This window comes from Thermobia domestica, chromosome 9, assembly GCF_964235325.1.
Source record: "Thermobia domestica chromosome 9, izTheDome1.hap1.1, whole genome shotgun sequence".
NCBI classification, from domain to species: Eukaryota; Metazoa; Arthropoda; class Insecta; order Zygentoma; family Lepismatidae; genus Thermobia; species Thermobia domestica.
The window spans coordinates 66,282,369-66,291,980 of record NC_137462.1 but is presented as its reverse complement, the minus strand read 5'-3'; the positions used below and the strand labels follow the sequence as shown (position 1 = coordinate 66,291,980).

Genomic DNA, 9,612 nt, shown 5'->3' with positions numbered 1-9,612 from the left:
TGGTACGGTAGAGTGTAGAATTAGTATTGACCATTTATATTTTGAATAATAATTACGGGACACCTGGGTCATGTTTGCTTAAAAACGGGACATTTAGGCGTTCCGTTTGAGAATCAGAAAAAACGGGACAACAGTTGAAAATAAGGGACTGTCCCGGCTAAAACGAGACGTCTGGTCACATTGCCGTCAACATGCTAAAATGAACGTGAATTAAGGACAGTTCATCGTTGTTCTAAAGTAAATTATAGATAATATATACGTAATACATCGGGACAAAGTGTGTTATTCTTTTTTTTTAAAAAAAAAAAAACAATCAGACTGCATAATTGTGAAATGTAAAACTGAAAGTTTTTATTTCATTACATTAAAAAAAAAATCAGGACGTATTGTCACTCTAACCGAGGCACCAACTTTTCTTCCAAATTAACTTTATTATCCCCTGTAATATTGGAATTATCCTTTCATAAGCTGAACATCAGTTTACACTTAAAGTTGTTTAGAAATTTAAATTCATAATAAGGTTCAAGTGGAACATATAATAACACTTCCTTTATCACACTTATTTCCCGGAAAGACACGTCACGCATAGCGCTCTGTGCAGCTGAAGGTTAGGGAAATCATTCCTCCCATTGATCGATCTCACCAACAGCAGAGCAGTCACGACCATGTGACGAACAAGGAAAACAATCCTTTGTCTGTGCTAAGTGTTGCACGGTACATTCCACAAACATTTGAAAATGTTTATTCTCTTTCTGTGATAAGATGTAAAAGAGAAGCAGTTAAATCTATATTGCCAATAATTTCAGTAACAGAAACTGGATAGTTTTGTTTCCCAGTGATGCAGTACGAATATCATTGGCTTGAGACTGATTACGCGTTTAAAAATGTCAAGGCAAGCGAAAGAAATCTAATCAAATGACACGGTGTGCTTGTATGTCAGACCGTTTTGTGTACTCGATTACTCAAAAAGTGATAAATGTATTTCTTTTACGTGACGAAAAAATGTGTGAAATTTTAATTCTATAGTAATTTGATTACGGTATCAATGACGTCATCGACCTCAGGTAAGTTATATAATATTTAGAATATGTTAAGATATATTTCAAGATAGCATACATTTTAATTAGATAAAGGTGGAAACTGTAAAGAGGCTGTTGTATTATGATAATCATTTGCTTAAATAAACAAAAGTTCCGTTTTATTTTAAATAAGAAGTACGGTGTGCGAGGGGTCCCAGGGGTGCTTCCCGGTGGGGATACTCAGTCGAAAAAGTATAAAAAGCATTTTCAGGACAACCATGCTGAGTGAGGCTTCCTGAGTTTTCGTCATTCATACCAGGCAAATGCCGGAATAGTACCTAACATACGGGGCCCAGGACGCTTCCTTCTTTCCCTTTCCTCAGATAGTGATCGCCGAAGGATGTCATCCCTCATATGTGACGGGCTAACACGGTGATAGATGCCGAAAGCCGAGAAATCTCCATTAAACTCTATCCCAGAGCTTGGATCCCCCCCCCACAAAAAAAGAAAATTCTGAGTTTGCATCTGTTTCAAATATAATACCAGCACTCGGCTGTTCAGAGAAGTTGAAGAACCTAGTATTTACTTATAATTAGTTTCTTCCGTGACTTACCACGTCTAATTACTATTACGGTAGTATTTCAGAAGAAGAAATTTTTACTATTATTTGATTGGCATTCGAGCTCAGGAACATTCTGTTATCCTTAACTATTTTATGGACAAATAGGACATTACCAGCAGGGCCGTGCCGTGGAAAATCAGCGCCCGAGGCGAGAATATATGACGGCGCCCCCATACAAATATTCCAAGCATTTTTTCCTATCTTTTTTCCTTTTTTCTCCCGAATTTTTTCGCCCCCTTATTTCGGCGCCCGGGGTCGTCGCCCCGCTCGCTTCCCCCACGGCACGGCCCTGATTACCAGTAATTCATATTTTCGAGGTTTAAAGTGTTAAGAGTTATCAGGATTAATTCCCTCCTAATTCCCACATTTAATGATGAGCAGATGAGAAGTATATTATTATTATTATTATTATTATTATTATTATTATTATTATTATTATTATTATTATTATTATTATTATTATTATTATTATTATTATTATTATTATTATTATTGAATGGAAAATAATTAAAAGTAATAATAACAATCAAGACAATATCTCTAACCAAACAAAAGTTTTTGATTTTAAGAATGCTGACTTCTTAGGTGTGTATCAGGGTATCAAGGTAATGAATGAATTGAATGTAGATACAAGTGATATTAATACTATGACCAACAGTTTCTATGATAGTATATGGGCGATTCTCTGGCAAGTGGTCCATTGTCAGTAAATTTTCAAAATTAATTTGAAACTATGATGTTTATGTTTTTCTATGAAGAAATAGTGTAACTATATACTGAGACATTTAAAATCTTTTTGTAAAATATATTTAGTATTATAGGTTTTGACCACATAAACTTTATCTGTTTTACACTATGCTCAATGCTGTTCATATATCCCAATTTTCAAATAATTTTCAAACTCAATTCTACATCTATAATTATATGAACAATAGCAAAAAATATGAAGTGCGCCTTTGGCAAAAATTTGGAAATTTTGTTTTAATTAATGTTTTATTCTGATAGGCAAAAATTGTAGTTTTCTCATGTCATGTTTTGCTGTCCCGTGCGTAACGGAAAACATGTATTTTTCGTGTTTCCTTTGTAATTGTAGAAGATAAAATATTGAAACTTTTGCTCCAAAGTAGAATTATTATTAGCCTGTTAGTGGTACTTATTAAATTTGTTTATTATCCTCCTTATTTATTTCGTGAGGTATAGAAATGTTGTCCCGTGCGTAACGTTACGCACGGGACATTTACAGATTTATGCAAGGAAGTGAATAAAATTAAGTTATTAAGATTTCAATACCTGTTTATTGTTATTGGACTTAAACAATGAACAACAAACTTTTATATTAACTCAAAGAAACATGAATTTGCTGAGAGAAACTAAACCAAACATAACTACCAAAAACGTCTACGTTAACTTACATCGAAACCTTTATCATGAGGCTTAAAAACAAATTATTATGATAAATTATACTTTTTTTCTTTTCGTTTGAATGGTAGGTATCTAAGTTTGTTTGAGAGTTTTGTAGCGCAAATGATTTTCTTCAAAGTTCTTTACAAAAACGGCTATTGGTTCTGGAACATTATAGTAGATTCTTTCACCCTTTATCAACGAATTAGGTGCTTGAAGTATATTTAAAACTTGATCAAATGACACATAAGACATATTCTTGTCATCAAAACAAAACTTTGTACAACAATTGTACATGCATTTCAGATTTGTTACTTTAGTGTCCCCATCTTCTTCTACATCACTTTCAGACACACACACATACCAGTATTTAATCCTATTTCTGGAAGAACCACAATCAAATTTCACTAGGAGAAATACACCTGCTCTAATATTGCCTATTCTGAGCTCGACAGTTAGAGGGTTATAATATCATTATCAACATCGTCTCCAAAGTTGTATTCTGAATTAATGTCGCTCTCTTCACTTAATAAAAAATATATCATTCTGTACACTGACACTCTTTTCGTTTTCCTTGAACTAATCTAAGTTGAATTACTTTGTTCTTCTTCACATTTTAGAGTGTTTTTATCTTCTAAATGGTCAACAACGAAACAATGCGGAATGAGTTTCCCAAAAGGGAGAGGAAAAGAGTTAATCTTTTAACTTGCCTATAACGCTGTATTCTCAATTTATTTTTCAGTTTCACCTTGTTCCTATGTTTAAGTCTAAATTTTCTAGCCCTTTCAGCGCCACTCATTGCTTTTATTGATCGATTCAGTTCATCACTGACAATATTACTTGGAACAGAGTGACTTGCCTATGAATCATATTACTTACTTTAAAAAAACTCACACTAAAGCAAATCTTCACTGTGAAGTAATAATCAATAATACCAAATAACCAAAAACCAATTATTTCCCTTCAATTCACTTTCCCGCATTTCACCTGACAATGTCAGCATTCAAAAGACTCTACGTTTAGTAGGTAGCACAAAGGATCGAGCAGCTCAACAGTTGCACAACATTATGTGGTTTGAACGCCACAAATCAGACCTCAGATTAATATCCCAAAGACATGGTAATAACACTAGGCGAGTTTCCTAGTTGATACTTTGAAATGTAATTTAATTTATTCAAATTAAATTATAGATGCAAATTTTTTTATGCTTGTTAATGTCCAAATGTTAATCTTAAGATATCAATCTCTTTAGTAAGGATATTGCATAATAACAGTCTTGGAACAACCAAACAATTGCATAGTTACTTTTCTGTCCCGTGCGTAACGGTGAGTCGAAAAAGAAAACATAATTCTAATTAAATTCTATTTTCCAATTTAAAAATACAATGCACAGTAGGAGAATGAATGTAGGACATAAGTGATGGCATATAAAATGAAAATGCTGCCATAAATCGCCGAGAATATCCAATGAAATTGAGGTTGTCAAATGAGCTTTTTGTCTGAGTCCCGTGCGTAACTATTAATTTTGGCTTATAGCTCAAATCTGCAATTGTTTTGAGTGTATAATTTTATTTAACTATGCACTAATAATTTCCCCCCTAATTTTGACATACTTTTTATTTTATTTGAAAATACATTTTTGTTTAAAAAAACATTTTTTGTGTACAAATGTCCCGTGCGTCACGCTGAGAATCGCCCATATATAATGTTCTAGATATTTATGTACCTAAGAAAGTAGTCATTAATAAACCGAAGTTTAAAGACCCCTGGATGAATAGGGAACTGAAAACTTTAATAAATAAGAAAACTAAATGTTTCGTCGAAGCAAGACAAACCAATGACAGTATCAGTACCAATGACAGTATGACCAAAGGTATTCTACATTACGGAAAATTGTAAAAAAGAAATATCTAGAAGCGAGAAAGACCTATTATCTTAGTTTAGAAAACAGCATTGTTAGTGACAATAAGGTCTTCTGGAAAGTATTTAAAAACTCAGATGACAAAAAATTACCTAATGAAATGAAATATAATGATACAGTAGCTACTACACAGACTGATGTTGTGGAGCTGTTTAAAGACATGTTCAGTGAAAATTTTAATTTGGGACTAAGTCATGTAAATGGCCATGACATGTATTCTACATTACCTATATGTAGCGGAGATATAATTAATATGCCTAATATTTCTGAATCGGATGTCCTTAGTGAAATTAAACAGATCAATGGAAGTACCTCTCCTGGTCCAGATAACATACCGTACTATATAATAAAAGCATGTGGTACTGAGTTATCATCCATTCTAGCAAATATATTCAATGAATCACTCAGATGTGGAGAGTTTCCATCGACATGGAAACAAGTATATATTGTACCTGTACATAAAACAGAAGATAAAAATAATATGAAAAATTATAGGCCAATCACATTAGTTAATGCATTTAGTAAGATATTTGAAATAATAATACACAACCATATATACTTTAATGTAAAAAATAAACTAACTGAATTTCAGCATGGGTTTTATAAAGGCAGATCAATTGTTACGAATCTTGTACATTTTACAGATTTTACGTACTTAGCTCTTAAAAATAGACTACAGGTTGACACTATATATATATATTGATATGTCAAAGGCTTTCGACTCTATAGAACATGGACTTCTAGTTCGTAAATTATCTAATGTTGGTCTATCTTCTCAGTATATTCGATGGTTCCAAAGTTATTTATCAAACAGAGAATATAGAGTGAAAGTTAGTCATGTAACTTCCAGTATTGGCTGTATAAAGAATGGTATACCTCAGGGATCTCCTTTAGGACCACTTCTTTTTTCATTATTTATTAATGACCTGACGGAAAAGGTTAAATTCTCAAATATATTATTATATGCTGATGATTTGAAGTTATTTAGAATAGTGAATAGCGAATACGATAACTACTTACTCCAAAAAGACTTGGATAGTATTAGTATATGGTGTAAAAGTAATCTACTGAAAATAAACTGTAATAAAACTAAGTTTATTTCATATACCAATAAGACGCAATACTGTTAGCAAATATGCCATAGATAGAATATCTCTGCAGAAAGTTGAAAAGATTAAAGATTTAGGCATAACATTTGCCATGAATATGAAATTCAACTATCATATTAATGACATAGTACATAGAACACGAAAGACTATAGGGTTTGTATTTAGACAGTGGCCTGAGTTTAAAAATGCAAACACATATGTCTTATCTATTTAAGGTACTTGTAAGACCCAGATTAGAATTTGGTGCAATTATATGGAATAATATATCCATAACAGTATGTAGCAAAATTGAATCGGTTCAAAAATGTTTCATTAGGGTATTGTGTAGAAATAAGAAAAAAGATTACTACTCTCATAGTTATGATTACTGGAACGAATACTGGGGGTTGCAAGAATTACATGTAAGAAGAAAAATGATAGAGAAAAACTTTATTCAGAAAATTTTAGATAGTAGATATAGTAGCGAATACTGCCTACATAATATAGGTATAAGGGTACCAACATATAATCTTAGAAAAGCATCGGAAATGGTTCCCATGAATAGAAATTCTATAATCTTAAGAAAACTGACAAGGTTTTTTAATATATTATCGGGATAATTGTATTTATTGAACAGACGTATAGATTTTAATAGGTATGTATATTTTATATAGTATATCTGTATGTTTGACGGTATCCTTGTTTTAAGGACAATTTGAAGAAAATTGACTAACTATTTTAATGAATAATGAAGTAATTATGTTTATCCAGACAAGATACAAGCCATAAAATTATGTATATATTATAAGATAGACAATGACCTCCTATCATCGAAACAAATGTATTGTTAATATTAAAAGGAATATAAGATGTGCGTTATAACCCTTAGTTCTATGACTAAATGCTGTATTTTTCTATCTGGCTGTTCATGGCACTAAAATAAATATTATTATTATTATTATTATTATTATTATTATTATTATTATTATTATTACTGATATCGAATGGCCGAGTGATTACCACGTAGTCATGGATTCAAATTTCCATTATTCTATCTGACAGATTATACGAAGAACTTAGAATTACAATAAATATTACATTCATGTATTAATAGTAATTTTAAAATCACAGTTGTTGAACAATTCTCACATCTTCCTCATATTCGAAGATAAGAATAGATGAAAGCTTAACGTATTTTACGGACGATTCCCAATTCAGAAACTTTGTTCTGAAGTGAGCAAGAACTTTGAATTATATCATTTCCACACATTTCCAATAAAATAATGATATTCATGATCGCCATAAATGAGTTTGGATAAGAAAGAAAATTAAGGATTTATATATATATATATATATATATATATATATATATATATATCTTATATATAAAAGAGAACGCACAAATCCTTTGTTCCCTCATCACGCTAATACGGCTGAACCAATTTCTTTCATTTTTGGGGGGTTATTAGGATTTGGACCCTAGATGGTTTTTATCATATCACTTTAATTTTTAATTACCAGTGTCTTGAGATAATTGACCATTCAAGTGTCCATAACGTACAAATTCTTTGTTAGTTCATCATAGGTAAAAATAAACGTATTTATATGCAACCCGCATGACCGTGTCACTCGGCGGGTTAACATAAATGACAGGCGATATAATGTTAACATTTACTGCAATCTACTATGGTTTTTATCATATCACTTGAAAGCGAAAAAGTAAAAATTATCTAAGTAACAAAGTTTATTGCGTTCCGGGGTGACCGCAGCGAAGCGGGGCGGGTTAACATAAATGACAGCGATATAATGTTAACATTTACTGCAATCTTCTATGGTTTTTATCATATTATCACTTGAAAGCGAAAAAGTAAAAATTATCTAAGTAACAAAGTTTATTGCGTTCCGGGGTGACCGCAGCGAAGCGGGGTGAACGCTGCTAGTATATATATATATATATATATATATATATGTATGTATAATTGTCTATCACCAATCCCCCACGCCAGCGACCCCCTAAATATTACTCTCTCCCACTTGTGAAGTAAATATTAATGTATTTAAGTGATTCGAAGTATGAGAATACATACTAGTAAACGGACATCATAATAGTGTTAAAAATGTAAATGTTGTAATGATTCATAATTTTAATATCGCGCTTAATGCTTGCAATTGTTCATGTGTTATATTTTCATATATCGTTTTTCAGGAAATGTAAAATAAATATTCTGTATTGAGGTAACGTATCCGAATTTCTTTTATATGGTTGTTGATATTCGTTGCATCGTTGCATGTATGACAATTATCAATTGGAGAGAAAAGAATCTTAGCTTTTCCGTGTTTAAGATTTACATCTACAGTCTTTTTCTATGTGCTACGAGTATTCAAAAGATCCAATTTTCCGACCACTCAGAGTATTCTTTGAATTTCTTTTTAACATACTAGTTTCCCAAACAGAGATTACCTGGTATTGAGGTGTGTAATAATTAGTATTGCATGCGAATAAATGGACCTCTAATCACCGTTGGTGTCCAAAATACAATAATAATTTAACTTCGTAAGATAATATTTTCTTCGAGGCAGTGATTAACAAAAAAAAAAAAAAAAAAAAAAAAAAATTCCAGTTTCGGTTCAACATATTATAAACGTATTTATTTTGTTTTAAGATTATATCTAGGTAGCTATTATACGTCTCCATTCAATGTATTAACTGAATATTTCACAATGACTACTGCCGACGTACAGTATATTTAAGTAATTTAATAATCCAGATGCAGGACGAAAGTAGGAAAGAAATTACAGAAGGCAGATGAGAAAATAGTCAGAATATCGGAAAATGTAATCAGAAATTTGAATTAATGCAAAGTGATGAATTATTTACTACAAATATTTTTTTCTGACAGTTATGGGGGTAAATCAGGTGTTTCTGGAATTGAGAGATTCAAGAAGTAGGTCAAGAAGTAGTGTTCACGAGAGTGACAATGCTTTTAGCGTGCAAGTGTGACAAAGAAAAAGAAAAGTTTTACTTCTAGATAAATGATACTTGCTTGAACAGTTGACCAGTAAGTAGAAAAATACAAAAGACAAACAACTTGCCATTGCAAGTCACGGATTTACAACCATCAGTGTTGCTAGTAAATCAAAAGTTTACGGTAATGAATTCGCACAACTATCTGAACAGCTACTTGCTAAAATGAATAATGATGTTTATAAGGATAAACATAGCAGTAGTCATAGTGTTATATTTCAGAGATAGAAACAGTTCAGAACAGTAATAAAAGAAAATAATATTTGAAAGACATTTCCTGTCAAATACCCCAAACAAGGAAGACATAAATTTTCTGTAATAAGAACCCAAACAAATATCAGCTGTTCACATTCTGGCTACTATGTACGTAGATGCTATCACTCGTACAGAAGTTTATCTGATTACGGTACCTCAGTTGAACAGCAGTTAGATTCTGCAAAACAAATGCTATATGGGTAAATAAAATTCTTTCACCGTTTTTGACATAAAAGTAAAATCCGTCCTCAGAGTAGAAATAAATGTAGTAATATTAGGAG

At 31.7% G+C, this 9,612-nt stretch overlaps 1 protein-coding gene across 1 annotated transcript in view; it reads left to right on the top strand.

Annotated features, from left to right (window-relative positions):
* Positions 1–633: 633 nt before the first annotated feature.
* LOC145694710 (phospholipid-transporting ATPase ABCA3-like) overlaps positions 634–9,612 on the top strand; it is a 104,325-nt gene continuing 95,346 nt past the window's right edge. Inside the window, exon 1 of the mRNA XM_081771238.1 lies at positions 634–1,064. The gene's annotated coding sequence lies outside the window, so the exon portion shown is untranslated. The remainder of the gene's footprint in view (positions 1,065–9,612) is intronic.